Here is a 23720-nt window from a genome sequence, read left to right on the forward strand (position 1 = left end):
TATTCTGAAAAGGGAAGAACTGTACATGGCATCAAGTTGAGACTATTTGAAAGGTATGAACTGTTTAAATGACAGTTTCACCTTCAGCAAATACATTTTTGCCTGGTAGAAATGGTGATGCTATGCTGCAGGCAATCTATGGTACAGTCATGTCACAAATAGGTGTCAACTCTCATTACATTCTCAAGTATAAATCCCACTTATCAGTCCCCATATAGTTGCAGATGTTCTAACAATCCCATTTTACCATGATTGCACTGAGTCTGACCCTCAAATATATTATGATATATTTGTTACAGCTTCTGTAGATGTATCAGATTTTGGAACATTATGTGTAGTTGTGTAGCCACATGGAAATTCTGATCTCAAGTAGCTAGAGAATAAACCAATTTTATTAATATTAATATTTGTATTTGTATTTGGAAAATAAAGTGATTTTTAATTTTTTTCCCCCAATATCCTTGAAGTCTGTTTACATGTTTTAGAGCATTACAATAAAAATAATTGTTCTTGAAAACTCAGTACTTAATTTATATCTAATTAAATATAATACAGTTCCAAGAAATTACATCAGTTTATGTTATGTTGTCTTCAGTTAGTGAAAATGTTGCTTGTTTACAAAGGGTCTTTGCTGATGCTCATTTATAATAGGATTTTAGTTAATTAATATTAGTTAATTGGGGGAAATGGATTAGCATCCTTGTCGCGCCACCCACCAGTACCTGACAGGAATCAGGGAAGTTAATGATCCAACCAGCGAGCCAAATTCCACAAGCACCAGCTCAACGAATCCTGGCACTGTCGTCACCGACAACTCCAGTGTGTAGCCTGGTGAATTCTATGTCATTGGTCCAGCTCTACACTTGTTACAACTCAACGTGGTGGGTTTGTCAGCTTCCAAGCGTGATTTACTTGTTGTTCTTGCTCATTGACATACTCTCAACATCATTTGCTTGCAAGAAACACACGTGACAGCTGCCAAAGCCGGGCGTTACAGTATCGACGGCTTCAACCTGTTTTGCCATGTGACACACCTGAAGCATGGCCAAGCCTCATACGTTTGATCTGATACTGCAGATGCCATTCAGCTGATGTCTACTGAATTCTGTGACACCTTCCAGGCTGATGGTTTCTGGCTGTCAAATGTTTATAAGCCTCCAAGTATCAGCTGGAACCAATAGATTCCACCAAGCCTGCCACACCCAGCTGTCTATGTTAGAGACTTCAACAGCCATCACACAGACGGGGGGTAAAAGGAGGTTGACACCAATAGTGAACAACTTGCAGACTGGGCATCTAAAAATGATCTCACACTTATCCATGATGCCAAGAAGTGAGGCACATTCCATTCTTCTAGATGGGATCATGATTCCTCTCCTGACTTGTGCTGAGTCAGTTCAGTTCATGGCCATCCTCAGATAGCAACATGACAAGTCTTGGATAACTTTCCATGCAGCCAACACAGACCATCACTGATCCATATTGGGCTACAGCTCCCAGTTGTCAAGAGTTCCAAAAAGAAGCAGTGGAACTTCCAAAAGGCTGACTGGGAAAAATATAGAGAAGCGCTGGAGAAGAGTGTGGTGACAATACCAGCCCAGCATATCTCAGTAAATGAGACCTACAGTCGCTTCTGCAGTACTAGCTACAAAGCAGCCTGCAGAGCCATCCCATGTGGTGGCCGCCCGGTCTAAATCCCCTGTCTTGACTCGGAGAGTGCTGCCAGGCTTGAGTGGTATGAGACACCTGGTGACCCAGATGTCGCTGACCATCTGACCGAACCATTGGACACTGAGCCAGCTGGGAGGAGACGACCAAAAGGATGAGCTTTACCCGCTCCAGCGGCAAGTGTTGGAGTCTGCTCTGATGCCTTGGAGCACCGCAGCAGCCACCTGCACTCTACTGACCTTCAGTGACACCCAACCAGATAGCCGGGCACCTACTTAAAGTGGCCAGAGCACCTTTGGAGAAAGGTGCAAAGACAACTGAGGGACAAATGGCATATGTATAAACGTGTACACCGGATGAGAAGCTGCCAAGAACCATTCACTGTAACAGAGCTGGCACAGACAGCTGGTAGCATCAAGTGTGGGACAGCTTTGGGCTATGACAACATACCTCCAGAATTCCTGAAAAACCTTGGCCCCCATGCTTGGCTTTGGCTTGTGAAATTCTTCACCAGGGTCATCAGTGAAGGGAGGCTGCTGAAGATATGGTGCACCACAAAAGTAATTGGCCTCCTAAAGCCTGGAAAGGACCCAAGTCAAGCATCAAGCTATCGTCCAATATCATTATTGTCGGTGTGCTTCAAGGCACTGAAGCACGTGGTCCTACAGCGCATATTACCCAACATGGAGAGAATTTTGAGCCCTGCCCAAGTAGGTTTTTGTCGAGGCCATAGCACAGGGGACCAGGTACTTGCGCTGACAACATTTGTTGAAAATGGCTTCCAGAGAAACTTTAAAACAGGCGCAGTTTTCATCGACCTAACAGCAGCATACAATACGGTATGGCATACTGGTCTGCTTGTGAAGGTATCATGGGTTACAGGTATCGTTGAATTGTTCTCCCATGACAGGAAGCTCAGAGTCCATATGGAGGGGGAAGATGAGTTCTTGGAGATGACAGAGCAACGGGTTACCCCAGGGCTCTGTGCTTTCTCCAACCCTGTTCAACTTTTACATCAATGGCCTGCCAACAATGGTGTCACGAAAGTTCATTTACGCAGACGACATCTGTTGTGGTACCCAGGCCCTGATGTTTCACAGACTTGATGCCACTTTAAATTGGGTGATGACAAAATTAGCTGACTACTTTAAGACTTGGCGCCTCCAGCCAAGCGTCATACAAACAGTCTCCAGCTTGTTCCATCTTCATTACACCAGCGCAACCCGAGAACTGAATGTTTATCTGAATGGTCAGAAGGTGAAGCATGAAGTAGAGCCGGTCTATCTAGGTGTGACCTTAAATCGCACACTGAGTTACCATGCCCACCTGAAGAAGACAGCAGCTAAAGTTAAGACACGCAATAATCTTCTTAGCAAACTGGTAGGTTCGTCATGAGCTGCTCATGCTCCAACTTTGCGGACATCAGCTCTTGCCACCTCGTATTCGGTGGGAGAGTGCTGTGCACCAGTTTGGAGTCGATTGTCACACACCAAACTGGTAGATATGCAGTTACATGCCATCATGCATATCATCTCAAGCACCCTGTATCTGACTCCACTCCCATGGCTTCCAGTTCTGAGCAATATCACTCCTCATATCAGGCAAGAGGTTGCCACTGGCAAGTTATTGGAGAGAGTATGTGCCAACTCAAGCCTGCCACTGCACAATGACCTTCTTAAACCATCAGCTGCACATTTGCAGTCATGTCTCCTATTATAGTCATGTCTCCTATTATAATTCCACCTATTATAGAGTGGAAACACTCTGGCGAGAAAAATGGATATCTGTTATAATCACCAACTAGTCCCTCGTCACTGACCCCACAATTTGCCCACCTGTTTTGACTTGCCCCATTGTTGACTTGCCCCATTGCCCACCTGTTTTGACTTGCCCCATTGTTGAACAGGTTCAGGACCAGGCAAGATCTCTGTGCAGCCAACCAGTATCACTGGGGCCTTCATGACAGCCCTTTGTACAGCTACGGCGCAACACAGACAATGATGCACATTGTCGATGAATGCCTGTTGCCTAGGCTCAGTGGTGGCCTAGAAGAACTGCATCACGCCACTAAAGAGGCCATCGCTTGGCTAGATGACTATGCACACACTAAATAAATAGTTAATTAACAGACTTTATGGGGCATTTTGTGGCTTTTAAGGCCACAGCTACATTGCTATGAGACGAATAAGCATCTGTTGGAGACATCCTGGCTGCCTTTTTGTCCCAGGTATAGAATGTCTCCAGGACACTCAGAAGCCCACTTCTTTAAACAGGGTGCATTTTGAAGACCCCAGGCAGTCTTCTGTTCACTAGGAGGTGCAGAGGGAGTCATGCCTTTTCCACGAGTCTAGCAGCACTGTTTTTTCTAACACTGCAAAATGAAACACAAGCACCATGAGCCTGGCTTCCTGCTGCACTAGGGAAAGAGTGGATGTGAGCTCTGTGTTTTAGCATGTGCACATGAACAACCACAACTTGCTCCTGCGTGCATAACTATTTCCATAAATCTACAGGAATAGATTATGATACTGTGAGTCTGGTTTAATAGGACTTTACTTCACAAGCATTGTTCCATTAATTTCAATAGGCTATTCATGGAAAAAGCCACTTCCACCATCTGTCCCATAATCAATATTGTATTGTGCATAAGGATACTACATAGTATTTAGGAGAGGTAGGTTTAGTGGGATTAATTCTTCTCTTAATTACACTAGCACAACCCTATTAAGTCACAGGTGGCTACATGGTGACAATTGAGGGCAGATTTTGACCAGAAGAAAGAGCAGATTCCAAAACCACAAGAGAGGGAAAAATTCATAGGTAAATCAAAAGTCTGGACATTTCTGTAACCAAACCTAGGGTCCAGCCCAATTCCAATCCAAACTGCCAGAACCACTTCTACATCAACAGTTTGCTTTTCTGGCTTCCCGTTGCTTGTGTACTTTTCTCTTCTTCATTTCAGCAGTGTTCTTTGCTTGTTAGGGTTTGTCTACACTGCAACGAGAAGATTAATTCCAACATGTGTTGACATACAGGAGCTAGCTCTGAGCTAACTAGCAAGAGTACCAATAGCAGTGAAGCCACATCAGTTTGGGCTTCAGAATAGGCTGTACAAGCTTGCCTAGGAGCCTGGGTACTTACTGAAGTGTGTGCTCTTGTGGCTGCACTGCTGTTGGTACTCTCACTAGGTAGATTAAAGCTAGCTCAGGTACGTCTACACATGCTGCAGTCACAACTCCCGTTGTAGTACCCTCAGTGTGTAATAATTACTAGCGCCTTACCTATCAGAAAGCCATGAAACATTCAAATATTCAGTAAGAAATTCTAAATTAGATAATTGAGGGAATTCCCCCTATTAATGCAAGTATTAGGTGTTAGTGTGGTATGAATGTTATTAGCCACAACCAGTTTGGACTGCATCATACAGATCTCTACAGATATATAATAAATGGCAGTCTGATCCCCAAACAACTTTCTGACAGACAAGACACGGAGCCATTTGCTGGCTGCAGTTGAGCTGAACAACTACTTTTCTTACCCAAGTATCAAGAATATATTTGCTAATTACCCATGAAAAAAGTGGCTAAATGATGCAAAGACTAGTTTATTGTCTCCATTGATTGGGTTGTTTGTTTCTTTATAGTCTAATCTCTGTGACTTTCCTGTGTGCTTTCCTTTAGCCCTATGAGAGTACAGTCAGTCTCTGTTAAGCAGCCTATACCTGACTGATTCTGCTATATGTGTACCCCATTCTGACACAAAAGTGTCTAGGGCTAATATCAAGAGGTACCCACATTTCTCTACAGTCATTTAGATGAGTATGGTCTGATTCAAGGCATTTGGCCTTTCTGGGCTCCTTCTATGTCCAGACTTTTCATTGCCACCCATCTCACAAAGAAGCCATAAATATTCCTAATAATATTTTTACTCTCCCTGAAAATAGCAAGGGTGGAGGGAGTAGGGCTGGGAAATTTGATTCTAAAGATGTAACTCTTCCCAGCTAGCCAATAAGGAATTTTCAGTGTAGTGAAAAGTTCATCTTCTCTTTGGAGACAGCAAGTGTCATTTCTGAGATGATCCCAGGCCATGGCTGTTTGAGAAGAGTGAGAAAGCATCACGTTTATTTCTCAGTCAATCTCCAGGCCTCATGCCAGCAACTAAACTGACCAAGAAATTACATTTCTTCAATATATGCAGATTCAGTAGATCATGTCAATATAATCTGGTGCTGCACACCCAGAGATAACTTCTGCAATTCAAAAGCTACTGCATGAGAAAATAAATTTATATTAATTATTATATATTTGTATATGCATGTGGTTATACAATATGGCAAGGCACTTTTTAAAAAGGTGTGTTTTTCATAGTCCTTACAACAGACTAGTTGACTGTAGATAAATAAAAGAGAATGTGGTGGACACTGTGTATTTGAATGTCAGTATGGCTTTGACAGATTACCCCACAGATAAATTAGAAAAGTATTATCTGACTGATATGTGATGAAAAAAAACGTACAGAAAACCAGTTAACACTCCATTATTTAAATATGGAAGGTGTTGAGTATCAGAGATTTGCAGTGATCAGACCTGGATTAGGTTTATACTAGAGCCCAGATTTCAGATAGGAGGCAGAATCAAGGCTATGATTTTGTTGTGGATTTGATAGCAGTGAACTAGTGAGATTGCAGCCTCAGATGGCATAAATTTGTATAAATAAATATGCACTGGACCAGAGGACAAGTGAGAATGACTATTGCCTGGTGGTTAGATCACTCACCTGGGATGTGGGAGACCCAGTTGCCATTCCCCCTCTCCAATGAATATTTAATTATTTTTACATGGTGGAACAGCTTCAGCAAGAGAGACCAACCCCAGTATACTCCATAGCACTGTGGCTAGGTACCTTTCTGAGATGGATCTAGCCCTTTGGCCCTGAAGTAGTAGAATTTCACTCAGCTGTGATCACACCTTCAACACTTCAAGTGATTTGAGTATATTCATTTCCAGTTACATCACTTTTTGCTCAGACTTTATTTCAAGTAAATTTCCCATTGTAAAGGCTTTGGGATTGGTCATAAAATCATTGAAATGTAGGGCTGGAAGGAACCTTGAAAATACATATATGTCCATCTCCCTGCACTGAGGCAGGACCAAGTAAACCTAGACCATCCCTGACAGTTGTTTGTCCAACGTGTTCTTAAAAACCTCCAACGATGGGGATTCCTCAACCTCCCTTGGAAACTTATTCCAGAGCTTAACTACCCTTATAGTTAGAAATATTTTTCTCTGACAAAAAGTGTGTTTTGCCTGATAAGTGCCAGAACATATGTCCTGCTATCTCACTCTGCAGTGACTGCACTTCAAAGAGGATACTTAGAAGGATAAATGACCATCTGAACTTGAAGAAAAGCATCTGCAATTGCATTTGCATTTTGCAAGTACAAATATTCTGTGGTATTTTCGCATGCATTTATATTTTTATGGGTAAAACCATTGAGCAAGTTCGGTGTCTATATTAGTATCTTGCTTTTCAAAAGTGCTGAGCACCCATCACTCCAATTTGAAGTTAAAGGGACTTGTAGTCAGGATTTTTTTTTATTGTGGGGTGTGGGAAGAATTATGGATTTAGATGCCTAACTTTAGGCAGCCATAATATAAAATGTTGGCCTTGACCCTTACATTTGTACCTTCAGATGTTTTTTCTTCCGCTCATCTTCTAGAGATTTTACCTCAAGAAAATCTCAGTCACTAAATCTTTTCTTGGAAATATGAATGTTTTAGCAAGAAGTAGAATCAAATTATTGGAATGATGTGAAATCTGCTGTTTTCCCCTGAAATGCATATAGTATGTCAATTATTAGTTACTCTTTTGCAGTTACTGATGTCAGAACATAGATGGGAACAGAAGACAAAGGCAAATTTGCAAATGGAAGATTCTGTTATAAGTTACGTGTCTCCTTAAGCAGTGGAGGGATGCTCAAAATTAGTAGTTTTATTTAAAGAATTCTAGGGTATTCATTTCTTTGACATATAGTCATGTGATCTAGAATTGATGGCAGGTAGTTTAATATGGCTCTTACAAACAACTTTCAGAAATGAAGAGATTGGCAGAAAGATATCACTGGGAGCCTTACATACTGCTTTCAAAAGTAGTTCTGAATTGACATGAAATTGATAGCTCTCTTTTAATAGCTTTTTGTAGACATATGGAGCTGGAGGGAAAACCAGTAACAAAGGGAAATTGTACAAAAATGAAATACTGTATAATAAGGTGAGCTACCGAGTAGTTCATATTCCCTAATTGTAACAGTGCACATCCACAACTCGTCAATGAATATATACATATTCATTATATATATATATATATATATATATATATATATATATATATATATATATATTATATATTCAATATATACATATTCATTCTATCCAATGCTTGTATATTTTAAAACTTAGGAAGGCCATTTGTATGGTTTTAAGCCAGACAGTCCTGTTTATGTATGGTTTGTCTGTTGTCCAGTACTGGTATGAAACTAGATGTGGTTTTGTCTGGAATACTATGTGGAAGACACCATTTTGAAGAGTGCATATGAGATCACATCAGAAGAGGTCGGGTCACACCGGGGGGAGGGGGGGAGGGGGCAGGGACAACCAAAGGAATGTTGTTCCATATTCTGGGTATGCACCAGTGGCCACCCTATTTAAAACACTTAAGAGTTTTAAGACTGGACAGATCTCCCCCTCCCCTTTATTTTCTTTGTGATTTAACATTTTCACCTTTACAAAGGAGGAAAGGAGTGTGGCAGGAAAGGAAAGAAGAATATAATCTAAAGCTGTAGCAGAAAGAAATATAAATAGCATGATCTGATTCCCCTCCTCCTTGCTGATTTAATATTGGCCTAATTCCATTGACTGAAGTGGAATTACTCCAAATTTACAAGGGGATAATCACATCCATTCATATGTGCAAGATTACAGAAACAAGAAATATTCTGTGTATTGCAAATTACTCTGACCTTAAATCATATGGGTCCAGAGTGAGTACACATTTTTAAACTCTCTGGCTTTATCTCTAAAGGTGATAATTAACTCTCTCCAGTCACCAAATTTCCCAAATCACTGTAACATTCACACCTGTTAGATCTAAATTAAGCCATTGGACATTCATTATTTTTTTTTTAAATAAGTCCATGAGAGGCTTTCAAAATAGTGATGACTGCTATTATATACACTTGGCTAGAAAAGATTAGATACAGGCACACAAAATAACAGATTTCAAATAACTATATAATGTCTTGAGTCAGCTAATATCCAACATGCTTTACTCTGTATTACACAGACTAATATTCAGAACACATTTAGCATGGGAACTTGGGTGCCATTAAACACTGCAAATGTCACCTATGTGTCATACAAGCAGGAAAACCTGCTAAAAAATAACTTTGTGCTGATCTACAGTGAACATTTTATGTTAATAGAGCTCAAAATGTCTTACCTATTTCTCATGTTTCACCTGCAGTAGCAATGGTTACAACATTAGATCGCAGCAGAGAATCTATCAGGATACTGGTTTAACATTTATTAAAAGGCTGCTTGCATGGTAGAACTGTACTTCTTGCTAATGTGCAAAATTTTGCATTGATATTACAGTAATTCAGAAGGTACACAATCTATTTTGCTTGTATACAAATCAGAGATGTCAAAAGTACAACCCTTTGGCCAATCCAGCTTGCTATAAGAATGAATCAGACTCATGTCCACACATCTTTCCTTACAGTATAAGGATAGCCCCCAACCAGATCCACTTGTCTCTTACTTCATCAGCTGTGATGAAGCTGAAAACAAATGCCTACCTACAGCCAGAAACCTGTGCTGGTATTTTCTAAAAAAACAAATAATTAAAAAAAGCTTTTCCTGACTATATTAAACTTCCACCATTACACCCGGTTTTCATTTTGAGTATCAAGAGTTGCTGTCATATTGTTTTAATGGAGGATGGTGGTGGTGGCCCATTTGTGATAACCATTGATGCAAAAGATACTTGCCAGCTCACTGATAAAGTTCGTGAACAATTTCAGGGAGGTAGCTATGAGTGTCTTTGGCTAGATGTGTCACCAAGTTGTTCTATGAATCTAACTATAAGCAATTGTGAGATGTTTTTGCTTTTATTGCACTTTAGATTTGATGTGAAGCCAACAGATGGACACTAAGGTCCAGATCCTGAAAGGTATTTAAGCACTTACCTCCCAATGAAATCAAGGGCTGTTAGGTGCCTATAACATCTCTGAGGATCTGGACCTAAGGCAGGATATTCAAAGGAGCTTTAGAGCTGTAGGTGATTAGTGCCCATTGAATTTGGGGACCTAAATCACTTCGGCTCTTTTGAAAATCCCAGTCAAACCGAAGCTTCATTTTTTTGTTTTTTTACTACATTATTAGGCAGTCAGCACAAATAATGAGAGCCCATCAAGATAATGCTCTTAACCAGATGCTGTAGGCTTTTATCAGCGATATTGTGTGGCAATTCCTGACTGATGGCCAGAGTTAAGTTTAAGTCCTTGTGAAAAACCTAAGTGGTTTTTGTTGTTGTTTTCGCTTCAGATTTCTCATAGAAACATAGGAAATTTGTATAGGTAGTTGACATTTATTTTGCTCTGCATGGACCTCAGATATGTCTGGGCTCAGGTGCAGCACAGCTGAGCAGGGGAAGGAAAAGTGGATCTAAACCATCTTTCTACTTCCTACAACCTTAGGGGACAGTCAAGGGATGCATCACATGGTGCAATTTGGAACAGCTTAAAAATCCATTCTCATTTACAAAGCTTATAAAGGCTCACTGCCATTATGTTATCAAGGATTTTAGTGATGCCAGCTCTTGAGGTTTTATTGGCAATCTCACTGTCATTGATGTTTTTTTCTAAAAGCTTCAGCTCCTGGAGTCATGTGATTATATGAGAATTTCAGCCTTTTATTTAAGTTTCTTTCCCTCATGATTACAGAGGAAAGCTTGAACATGTGAACCCTATAGACTGAGGCACTAGAAAAAAACATTTTTACAAATCTTACATATTTAAGTCAATCACATGATATTTTGGGGTCCAATTCTTGATTGTTGAATGACTGAGATGGGCAATACTGGGATTGTCTTGAGCACAGTGTACTTCAGTCCCCTTTATAACAGCTCCCACTCCTGACTCTCCCCACAACAAGCTTCTTTCATCTGCAGGGAAGGGAGTAATGGTACTGAGTCAGTGCTGTGAACAGATTCCCCGTGTCAGGCCTGGCAAGCACAAAACCAGTGGAAGTGTGGTTTAGGATCTAACCATTTGATTTTGCCTTTTATATACATTGAAACATACATTGATATCACCATGTCCACCAAGGAGCTTGGAAGGAAATAATATACCAAACTGCTGGAGCAATAATTTCACTGCAACTAGAGGTTGCTATTTCAAATCACCCCTTCAACAAAAAGGGAACACAAAAGCAGCACTTGTGGTAAGACAGGCGTGATTGCAGTGATATGTAAATAATTAGATAGAATATGTTTCCTGTTCAGATACAATGAATTTAGCTCTGCTAACCAGGGCTGTCAAGTGATTAAAATATTAATTGTGATTAAAAAAATTAATCATGATTAATCATGCTGTTAAACAATAATACAATACCATTTATTTAAATATTTTGAATGTTTTCTACATTTTCAAATATATTGATTTCAATTACAACACAGAATACAAAGTGTACAGTGCTCAATTTATATTTATTTTTTATTAAAACTATTTGCACTGTAAAAACCAAAAGAAATAGTATTTTTCAATTCACCTTATACAAGAACTAGAGTGCAATCTTTTTATCATGAAAGTTGAACTTAAAAATGTAGAATTAGGTACAAAAATAACTGCATTAAAATATAAAACAATGTAAAACTTTAGAGCTTACAAGTCCACTGAGTCCTACTTCAGCCAATCGCTCAGACAAACAAGTTTGGTTACAATTTGCAAGAGACAATAATGTCTGCTTCTTGTTTATAAATGTCACCAGAAAGTGAGAACAGGTGTTCATATGGCACTGATATAGCCAGAGTCATTTGTACCTTCATGCTTCAACCACAACCGAAAGCAATGCAGACCGATGCATGTTCACTTTCATCATCTGAGTTAGATGTCACCAGCAGAAGGCTGATTTTCTTTTCTGGTGGTTTGGGTTCTGTAGTTTCTGCATCTGATTGTTGCTTTTTTAAGACTTCTGAAAGCATGTTCCACACCTCATCCCTCTCAGATTTTGGATGGCACTTGATTCTTGAACCTTGGGTTGAGTGCTGTAGCTATTTTTAGAAATCTCACACTTGCGTTTTGTCAAATCTGCTGTGAAAGTGTTCATAACAGGAACATGTGCTGGGTCATCATCCGAGACTGCTATAACATGAAATGTATGGCAGAATGCAGGTAAAACAAAGCAGGGGACATACAATTCTCCCTAAAGGAGTTCAGTCACAAATTTAACGGACACTTTTTTTTTTAACGAGCATCATCTGCATGGAAGCATGTCCTCTGGAATGGTGGCTGAAGCATGAAGGGTCATACGAAAGTTTAGCATATCTGGCACGTAAATACCTTATGATGTGGGCTACAACAGTGCCATGTGAACATCTGTTATCACTTTCAGGTGATATTGTAAATAAGAAGCAGGCAGCATTATAGCCCATAAATGTAAAAAAACTTGTTTGTCTTAGCGATTGGCTGAACAAGAAGTAGGACTGAGTGGATTTGTAGGCTCTAAAGTTTTAAAAGTTTTAAAGTTTTAAAAGTTTCTATTTTAAAGTTTTAACGTTTTCTATTGTTTAACAGTGTGATTAATTTTGATTAATTTTTTTGAGTTAATCACGTGAGTTAACTGTGATTAATCGACAGCCCTACTGCTAACACATTGGTCAGTGTGGCCTAGGTAAATACCTAAGTCAACAGACTTTCTAATGTCAGAACTAGGCAGGAAATGCCTCTTCCCTCCCATGGAAAGGTTAATAATTAAAGCACACATACACACACACAAACAACGAAATGATTTTTCAGTTTGGGACCAATGGTTTTTTCCCCAGTTTTCTGATCATAATACTTGAACATTTCCAAGGAAAGCCAATTCTTTTCATTACACTTTTTATTTTACTGAAAACCCAATACTCTCTCTTTCTCTCTCTCTCAAAAAAAGTTCAATCGTTTTTGTTTTGTTTTGTTTAAACAGCCCTACTTCACACCAGTAAAGCTGCTTATATGAAGGAGGGTCACTGCAATTTTAAAAAGTGGCACCAAATGTTCCCATTTTTCACATAATCCCTGGTTATGATATTGGAGATATGAGCTGGAGAAAAAATGGAATTCATGCATCAGCACCCTCATTAATTCAGGATCAGGATCCTGCCCACAAGGTCTCATTTTGCACTTGTTTACACAACTCTCTTTGCCTGTGGTTGGACAGATCAAGCCCACATTGTCTCCCTTCTATTATGCACAGGGTAATTGCACCACACTTTTTTTTTTTTCTGCGATAAGGCAGGACCCGCCGTGGGTACACTTCCATGGCAGGCCACAGTAAAGCAGGTGTGCCTGCCTCACATTCTTTTCTTCAGAGTCCCCAGTAACTCTATGCACATTTTCTGGTCTCAATAATACTGTATTTGGGGCCAGTTTATTACTGAAACATTGTTCAAATAATTCCATGAAAAAGTCCTAAAAACAGTCCATGTCTCACACCCAGTGTATATAAGTCCTTGCAAGCCTACATACTATACAACTCCATCAACACAGCACATACTGTTGTCCAGCATCTCCTACCACATCCCAGGCACTTCTTCAGTCCTCTCCTGTCCTTTTACCAGAACAGCCACCCCACCCCTACCTGCCGCAGTGCAACTGGGCTCTTCCCAGCAGGAATGCTTACAGCCTCTCTTCTGGCCTCTCTTCTCTCTTCTTCTCTCTAGTGGTGCACCATCAGCCTTCTCCAGCCCTCTGGTTCCAGCGATCCTGCAAGGAAACATCAGTGGGTAAGCCCTTCTGCTGCTCCCCTGCCTTCAGCCCTCTCTGACCATCAGTTTCAGCTCGCTGGCTTAAAAGTCAGCTGTCAGCTCCCTCTGCTAGTCTCTGCCCTTCAGTCTTGGGTCTCTGCTTTGGGGAGGTCTGTCAGCAAATACCTCTTGCTGCTCTCCTGTCTTCAACTTTTGCACAGGAATCACCTATAGCTTCCTCCAGAGATCTCCTCCAGTCACTTGATTTCTGTCAGACCTTACCTGCTGATTTCTTGCTCCCCAAGCAGTTCTCACCTGCCCTTTTGCTGACTGACCCTCAGGCAGCTCCCATCTATATGACTTAGGTGTCCTCTCTTCAGAACCAATTTGGAGGTAGCTGATAAGTCACAGGCGTATTGGCCTATTTCTTCTTAAAGGGCCAGTGCCACCCTGTGACATCTTCTTTTTTCTGAAGGTCTAAAATGTTTTTCTTATTGTGCTATACTCAGGTCTCTTAGTTACTGGGGTTTGAATATAAAACTTTTACAGCCAAATTCTTCCACACTTACTCTTCAACATGAGACTTCCCAAGAAGTGAGATACTACTCCATAAGGGGAAAGGTTTCTGAATATTGCTGTAGTGAAGATCTCTACTCTCTTTCAGTATTTTTGGTTTGCCACTAGGGAACAATTTCTACAACATAAACATTCAGGTTTGTGGGGTTTTAATTAGTAAAGGCCTTAAGGCCACAGTTAGAATGAAAACTCTGCAAAGAATTATCTTTCACTTATAGAAAATAACAAAATCTGATCAAATATGTATTTATTTCTTTTTGCTTTATTTCCCCCCCTTTCAATACCTTTCAAAAAAAAAAAAAAGGGCAGTAAACACTGGAATACTTTTCATTTAAGATAATACCAAGAAGCATATCCTAATAGTAATGAAAACTGTGAAAGATCTTTATCTGATGTAGCATTGCTGGATGTCAATAAGAAATTAATTCATTGCAGTTGTTTCTTTTAAAAATATGATCTCAATAAGCTTAGTCACATATGATCAGATAATGCATCTGCTTGGTATCAAGGCATGACTCTTACAACTTATTATTACTTGGAACCATTTTATTAGTATAGGAAGTAAACCCTACATTGCAACATAAACCTCTGAATTAAAACATAAGTTATTACAGTGAGGAATGACTTAATTCAAAGGAGAAAATGTAATCCTTGTTTAGTATTGGTAATTAGTAGAACTTGTAACTGATTCATTATTGAAAAAGTCACAAAATGACCATTAAAGGAACACATTTATCGTGAGAATCATTATTGAGGACTATGAACATGATCAGTCCCTACACTGTGCTGAATGGAGCATGCAGACCCTGAGTCAGTGTGGAAACTCATCCCTCTCCTTTGATTTTATATCGATTATTTACTAAAAACTGTAAAACATATCTCTGAGCTTCCTCCCCAATTTTAGCTGTTCCAAGAGTTGATTTGGAGGAATTTTGACACCTACCTTTCCAATACAGGAAAACATGGCAAATTCCTGTACTATAGTCCATGAGTTTTCAAGTAGTTAATTCCAACCTAGTGAAAACTTTCAACTCACTTGTATCTATACTAGCAAATTTTCATTATTGTTATTGTTCCATAAAGTAAATGTAATCTTAAAAAGACACAAGAACAACGAATATTTATATTTCTTTAGGCACAAGAATCAAACATAAAGTCTCCCATAACAAAAAGGAACATTTAATAACATAAGAGCCATTGTTTTCTTCTTAAACAGGAACTCTGTTACCAAACACTTATTTTTTAAATGTGTGACCTAATCCACGTTTGAGCTCAGAAGTAAATTGCCCGGGTCTGAACCATTACACAGCCTGGCTCCTTGAACTGAACTTTGGAAGAGGAATATTATCAGAACATAAGAATGGCCATACTGGCTCAGACCAATAGTCCACCTAGCTCAGTATCCTGTCTCTGACAATACACAGTTCCAGATGCTTCTGGACACTTAGGGACACCCAGAGCATGATGTTGTGTCCCTGACTATTTCAGCTAATAGTCAATGATCAAGCTATCCTCAATGAATTTATCTTATTCTTTTTTGAACCCAGTTATAATTTTAACCTGGATAACATCCCATGGCAACAAGTTCCACAGGTTGACTATGCATTGTGTAAATTGTGTTTGTTTTAATCCTGTTTCCTATTGATTTCATTGGTTGACCCCTGGATTTTGTGATATATGAAGGAGTAAATAACACTTCCTTATTCACTTTCTCCATACCATTCATGATTTTACAGACCTCTAGCATATCCCTCACCCCTTAGTTGTCTATTTACTAAGATGAACTGTTCTAGTCTTTCTAATTTCTCCTCCTATGGAAGCTGTTCCCTACCCCTAATAATTTTTGTTGCCCTTCTCTGCACTTTTTCCAATTCTTTTTTTTCTTTTTTTTTTCTTTTTTTGAGATGGGGTGACCAGAACTGTATACAGTATTGAAGATGTGGGCATACCATGGATTTATATAGTGGCATTATGCCATTTTCTATTTTTATCTTATATTCTTTTCCTGTTGGTTCCTAATATTTTGTTAGCTTTTTTGACTGTTGCTGCTTTCAGAGAACTATTCACGATGATTCCAACATCTTTTTGAGTGGTAACAGCTAGTTTGCAAAAAGAAAAGGAGTACTTGTGGCACCTTAGAGACTAACCAATTTATTTGAGCATGAGCTTTCGTGAGCTACAGCTCACTTCATCAGAACTGATGAAGTGAGCTGTAGCTCACGAAAGCTCATGCTCAAATAAATTGGTTAGTCTCTAAGGTGCCACAAGTACTCCTTTTCTTTTTGCGAATACAGACTAACACGGCTGTTCCTCTGAAACCTGTCAACAGCTAGTTTAGATCTCATCATTTTGTATGTGTAGTTGGGACTTTTTTCCAGAGTATTTCCTGATTATTTATGAATATGTTGAACAGCACAGCACAGGCCTCAGTCCAGATCCTTGTGGAACCCTCCTATTTACTTTGCACTTATCAACACTGAATTTCATCTGCCATTTTGTTGCCCAGTCACCCAGTTTAGTGAGATCGCTTTTTAGCCCTTCACAGGCAGCTTTGGATGTAACCATCTTGAGTAACTGTGTATCATCTGTAGGTTTTGCTACCTCACTGTTCACCCTCTTTTCCTGATTATTTTTGAATATGTTGAACAACAGAGGTTCCAGTCCACAGCCTTGGGAGACCCTACTATTTACCTGTCTTCACTGTGAAAACTGCCCACTTATTCCTACTCATTTTTTCTCTATTGTTTATCCAGTTCAATAAAGAATGGACAGGACACCTTCCCTCCTCCCCCCCCCCCCCCGCTCGACACTACTGCTGCGCTACGTCTGTCATATGGATTGCATACCGTTTAGTGTGGATTTTTTAGTCACTGGATCTGTGTAACTGTAGGCCCAATGGCCACAGTTTAGTGACACAACCCCACAATTGCTCCGTGCTAGCCTAGAAAAAACTCATGCAGTATCCAACTCCAGAATATGTCAGGGATGCACAACCCTCTTTGCAACCCCCCAATATCCTGTGCAGAAGAACTATTGCAGGTTTGGGGGGGCTTGCTGTAATCACAACATTGCCAAGTAAGTATCACCTCAATGTATTTTTCTTATTCACTACCGTATAGAAAGGCCTTGCTGTTATCAGGAATGTTATAAGACATATTGCCCAATTCAGAAGTCATTGGGTCTTCCTGTAGCACCATTACATGAGGAGGAGTCAGGAAGTATTGTTACTCTTTTTGCTAGCTATTTTTCTGAGAAAGAGACAACTCTTAGACACTTTCATGTCTAAGATCTGCACAAATTCCCACACACCCTAAAAGAATGTGGTTAGACTGGTGCATTTACTGCACTGTGATTCAAGTGAAGGAGAGAGAGTAAGTTAACAGTGTGTGAAGAGCCTAGAAAATGGGGAGTCTGCGAACCACCTACAGTACCTATGCACTTGTATCTTATTTGGTACTGAGCCAAGGAGCTCACACATTTATCACAGTATGGCGGTACCACTTCTGACCAATGCTTCCTCCTGTGGCTTCCTCAAGACTGCACTGTAATTAAAGTGTGCCTCTGTGAGGGGTCTAACAGGAATAATCATTCAGGCACGAGAAACATGTCTCCCCTTCCTTCCTTCGCTCCCCACCCCCGCACCAATGCGCACACAGAGATTAATGTTTTCTCCTCCTTGAATTCTAGGATATTTGCCAGGTATTAATTATAAAATAATGTAGCGCAGAAGAACCTTTTTCAGTAACAGTTTCTTCTCAGGTACAAGAGTGCACCGGGTTGCTGCTGCAAAGTTACAATTCCCAAGATACTCCTTTCCCTCAAAAGAATATGTGACAGCTCAGATTTATAAAAATATAACCACTAGGAGAAGACCAAGGTTCATACTCTGACAAGCATACAAAATATTGTGAGGAGTTGGAGGGTGTAATGGATAAAATGTTCATTTTTCACCTGTGGGATTGTGGAGAACTTATGTCTAAGGATGAATTAATAAAAACTAATTGACTCAGTGAATATGTGTTCACATGCAAATTAGACAATCACCAGCAGTCTGAATCAGGAGAATCCTAACCCTTGGCCATTAAGGACAAAAAGGTTGTGTTTTGCAAGTAAATTTTGGTCCGTTCACAAGAAAAGGTTGGAAAATAAACTGTAGTATGTAGCAGAGGCATTGACTTTCTAATGTGCCGGGGGGTGCTTGACCCCCGGCTCTGCCCCAGGCCCCACCCCCACTCCACTCCTTCCCCCAAGGCCCCATCCCCCACCACCTCTTCCCACCTCCGCCCTGCCTCTTCCCACCCCTTTCCACTGCTTCCCCTGAAGCACCTCCTGTACAGCCATGGAACAGCTGATCATGATGAACAGGAGGCACTGGGAGAGAGGGGGAGGCATTGATCTGCAAGACCTCTGGTGACTGCTTAGCACCCACCATTTTTTTCTCATGGGTGCTCCAGTCCTGGAGCACCCATGGAGTTGGTGCATATGATCTGTAGAATACTGTATTACTGGCTTTGCAAGTAGTGACCTGGAGTTAAGGATACCTGGCATTTCCCATGATGAGACACTGTTTCCAGTTGCTTATCATTTTGCCAATCTTCAGCTGCTTTGGCTGAGTTTTTCCCTGGTGGGTGCTTCCCTCATGCTGAATTTTTTCAGAAAGTTTCAGCAAAAATGGTTCAGAATAAGATTAAGGAAAATTATGTCATTTTATCCTTGTTACAAAAAAATTCTTATGATTGTTTAATTGATAAGCTCTAGTTCTTCAATCATTTGGATCAGAGACTTGAAATTTACCAGTGGGGTGACCTTTATGCCAGAGATGTTCCATTTACTTTCCCCATGAAAAACCACCAATGTTTGGCCAAATCGAAAGCCGCTGATTACATCTTAGTATGCACGTATTCAGTAGAGATTTGTTAGCATATGGCAGCTAAATTCTCTGGAGATTCTGTCTGCACTGAACATGCTCCAACCCAGGGCTGCTGCAGGCACTGAACAAAACTTTCCCTGAAATTTCTGCTTCCAGCTCCTATGGGCCAGTGTGGTGACAGGAACTAGAACCAAAAGCAGGTTCCCATGTGCTCAGTGCTCCACCTGCTGGCACCCTTACATCATGAAGAGAAAAGCATCCTGACTTAAATGCAGAGTGGAAAATGCCACACCTGTGAGGGCCAGAGGGACAACTGAGGGAGTAGATTGGGACAAGGATGGGAGGTTGGGGGAGAGATGGGAATCTTAACCTTAATTTAGCCCCCCTTGGCCATATGCATGAAGTTAATTCATTAAACACTCAAAGGTGTTTAGATACCTAACTCCCATTGAAATCAACCTTTTCTTTTGAAATCAATGGGAGTTAGGCACCTCAAAACTTTTAAAGATCTTGACCCTAGTAAAAAGCAGTGCTAGATCCAGTAATTTTCAATTATTTATTCCTAGACTTATTTCCACATATTTCATACCTACCTCTATAAATACCATAACAAGTCAACCTGATCCTTTATTTTCTGCTTTAGAGTTTTGTACAGCTGCCCATCCCTGCAGTAACTGAAAGGCATAATCCCAAATGTCTATTATTGTATGTGTTTGAAGGTGCCTGTGTGCACATCACAATTGCAACTCTGATTGGACTCCATATCTGAAGAAATTGACAACATATCTTAGGTTACAAAGCTTTTGTTAGTGCTGTGAAGTTAACATGCTTTAATGTTGCCACCACTAATGACTGGATAGAGCTTTCCCCAAAATTTCCTCCTATTTTTAACTTTCTACTGTAATTCCTTGGTCCCTTTTCCATGATTTTAAAATTAATTAGAGCCTGATAATGACCAGTGTAAATCTATTGGTTGTATGTTTACTGCAGTAGAGGGAAAGAGGTGAAATTCTAGATAAGAAAGATAGATCAATAGATAGAGACAGATTATGCCAGATCAGATGGTGTAAATTGGTTTATCTACATTGACTTCACTGGAGATATGTTGGTTTCAGTGAGGATCTGGACCATATATTTTAATTTTCTTTCCATCTTTGTGGAGCTCTTTTTGTTCCATATGGAAACAGATAAAATGCAAAAAAGGATTTTATTTTATTTTTTCTTTAATCTAATTTTCTTTTCCTACTCTATAGTTTAGAATTTGGGTAACTACTGGTTAAAAAACAAAAGAGGGAGATTAACAGAAATGCCATATATATATATATATATATAAACAAGCCCCAAGATAAGCAACCTTTATCAGGAATCTTCACAATAGTCAATTTATCCAGAGGGAGAAGTAACAACAGAGTTCATCCAAAGCACGTGAGAATAACTCAAGGATTAGGAAGTGAATGTAATAAAATGTATTATTATTTGCCCAGGAAATTCAAGATGGGTCTGTGAAACTTCCAGAGCAGATTAAAAATGAAGATTAAAATGTTTCCAAGATAAACACAAACTTGTAGCCCATATATGAAAAAAATAACTGTAGCAGAAAATCAGATTAGCAAACAGGAAGGTTCTGTATCTGTGACGGCATTATGAGTTGTAAGAATAAAAAATAAACTTAGACCTGATGCTATGAAATTGGAGGATACAGAACACTGAGCCAAGCAACCAGAACCAAAGAGTGGCCAAGCAGGATTCGTGTTTTATTCTCAGCCTTGCCACTAATTTCTCAGGTGTAGCCTCGGGTAAATCACTAAGTCCAATTTTTCAAACCTGTTCTCTAATTGCGTATGCCTCAGTTTTTGGGTGCCTAATTTGAGACAACAACAGCCTAAATTTCAGAGATGCTGAGCAGCCTGAATTCCAATGGAAGTCAGGAGAATTTTGCTGGAACAAATGCAGTAAAAATGGAATAATTAAGCTGAATCCTCAGCTGGTGTAAATTGATGTTAATTCAAATGACGTCAACGGAGTGAGTACATTTTAAAAAGCTGAGGATCCAGCCCTATGTTTTGTATTTTCCCTTGGAGAATAATAACAATAATATTATATTTACCAACATGATTACAGAAACTAAGAAGGAGCTGACACGGTTTCAGGGTCACTGCATTTTGAACTCCATGGTCTGCTCTGAAAATGGCCGTTCAGGTTTGAAGCCTCTAGCCTTCAACTCTCTATGGACAGGAACCCATATCCCTTCTCTTTCCAGAACCAGGGTTTTTAGGCTACATCCCCCTGCTTTTTTACAGTGGCAATCCCAAGCAGGTCTTACTAATATCCAGCCCCCTGCTCTTTAGCTGCTCTTCAAGGACAATCACTATGTTTTTCCAGTGACAACTCTTCCAAAACAAATACAATTATTCTTAAGTAAAAACATAATATATTAAAATAAACAGATTTCCAAATTTCATAAATATAACAGAAATAGCCCGTCAGTCTTATGGGACCCTGGTAGGCCAAAATCTTTCCAACCCTTCAGCAAATGTTGGGGCACCCTTAGGGCAGAATATCCTGTCCAGTTGATGAATCAAAAGAAAGACCCCCAAATCTGTTATAACTCAGCCTATATATCACAAGTTCTTTCTTTGTCCCTTGCCTCTCCTTTGATACTGCCCTAAACATGCCAAACACTACAGGGAGTGGTACTTCTCTGGAACTATTTACAATCTTGGTCTGTAGTAATCATCCCCCACTATTCCTAGAGCTGTGGTAATCCTCCCCTCATGGAGTAGCTTACAATCAGGGGACCACAATGATACATAAGTCATACACTTAATAAAATATAGTCACCAAAGTTACCAAAGTTACTGCAAGTGGTTGCAATATCTGTCACAGAAGCTACAATAATCCAGTTTAATGGGCTAAAATTGCAGATTGAGAGGAATAGGGAATCAAGTTCTCCTTTGTAATTGGTGAAAGTGAAGGGGGTAATTTTTAAACCAATAATAAATTACTTCCAATCCTTGAAGGATGGATCAATGAACTGAAGAATTTAAGACCCACTTAATGTGGAATGAAAATGTATTCTAAAAATCTATTTTATGGCTACCCACACTGAGTAAGAATAATACAACAGACAAAGCAAAATCTTCAGGACACAGTTTATCACACATGCTCTCTCTCTCTAAGGGGTTACTGTGTACAGAAAATGTCATACTTTAAACTATTTTCAGGGACTATCTAGGAAGACCCTTGGAACCAGCATAAAATTAATGGAAGGTATACAAAATGGTAAGAGGAATGATGCCCAGTGGCTTGCTTCAGGTTCTACACCAGTATCCCCCTCAGTTTCATAAAAGCGATATAACAACACGGTGCAGGAAAGACCATGAGGCATCATATGGTTTTGCTTAAAACCAAAAATTGGCAACATCATGCGTGCACACATGAACTCCTAAATTTACTTTCCAATCCCTGGCTAAAGAGTGGGCTATAATTGGTTTTCAAGCTAGTTCAGTGAATTTCAATTTTCGACAACACTTACATATTCCTGGCACACACTCTGCTGTATTTACATTCATGCATTAAGATCATGCATGGCTGTGCAAGAGGGGACAATGAAAGCACCTTCTCCCCTTACGTCCCACCTGCGGGAGCAGAGTACAATCACAGCTCTTGAGATCATCAGAGTACAAAGACTGTAAAAGGTTAGCGCCCATAGATGACTGGTGCTGCATAGACATGCTGCTGAGGCCAGTCCCAACCTGGGGATACTCACAGCACCAGTGTCTTCCCGGAGCTAATGGACACCTCATCAGGGGAGGCATGGGGTGTGGGCAATGCCCCTACCTCTGGCTGAGCAGAGGCCAGAGAATCTGCTCCCAGCAACGTCCCCACTGAACCCCCATTCTGCACCTGACCCTAGGCCCCAGCACTTTCCCTGCCTCACCAGAGTTACCTGCGGGGGGCTCTGTCCTTCTCCCGCTGTTCCTCCCCTACCCTGCCACATTCAGCTGCTCTGCCTGGCAGCCGGGCCTGGGCTGGGAGCGGGACAGAGACACTTTTCTCGCCGGCTGAAGCTGGCTGCTCCAGGTCTCTGCCTCTGGCAGCTGCCTGAGAGAGAGTCCATATGCAGAAGCAGTCGCAGCCCACCTCCTCCACTCCCTGCCTGGCCCTAGCGCCCAGGGAGAAAAGGGGGTAGGCTGCCACTGCTTCCACAGCTGGGCTCTGGTCCCGCCCCTTCTGCTCCCTGCCTGGGCCCGGCTACTAGGGACAGGGCCGAGCTTGCAGGAGCAGGTGCAGCAGGAGAAGGACAGAGCCCCTGTCACTCTCCCCAGACAGCCAAGCAGAAATCTGGGGGACTAGTTAACTCTGCATGCCTCTCCTATGTATCATCTATGTTAATGCCTATAGTGTTGCCTGCCAGGCCATTCCAAAAGGGGAGGCCTCTCTGGAGTTAAAACAGACCTGTCCCTATTGGCAAATCAGAATGCTCAGTCTTTATTCAAGCAAAATGCTCACTTGGACTGAATCCTACCCTAATTTACACATGTCCTGCTGTGGAGGCCAAAGGGACTGCAGCAGAGAAGTTGATCGCAGAATTCAATGTGAG

The sequence above is a fragment of the Caretta caretta genome, chromosome 1 (assembly GCF_965140235.1).
Source record: "Caretta caretta isolate rCarCar2 chromosome 1, rCarCar1.hap1, whole genome shotgun sequence".
NCBI classification, from domain to species: Eukaryota; Metazoa; Chordata; order Testudines; family Cheloniidae; genus Caretta; species Caretta caretta.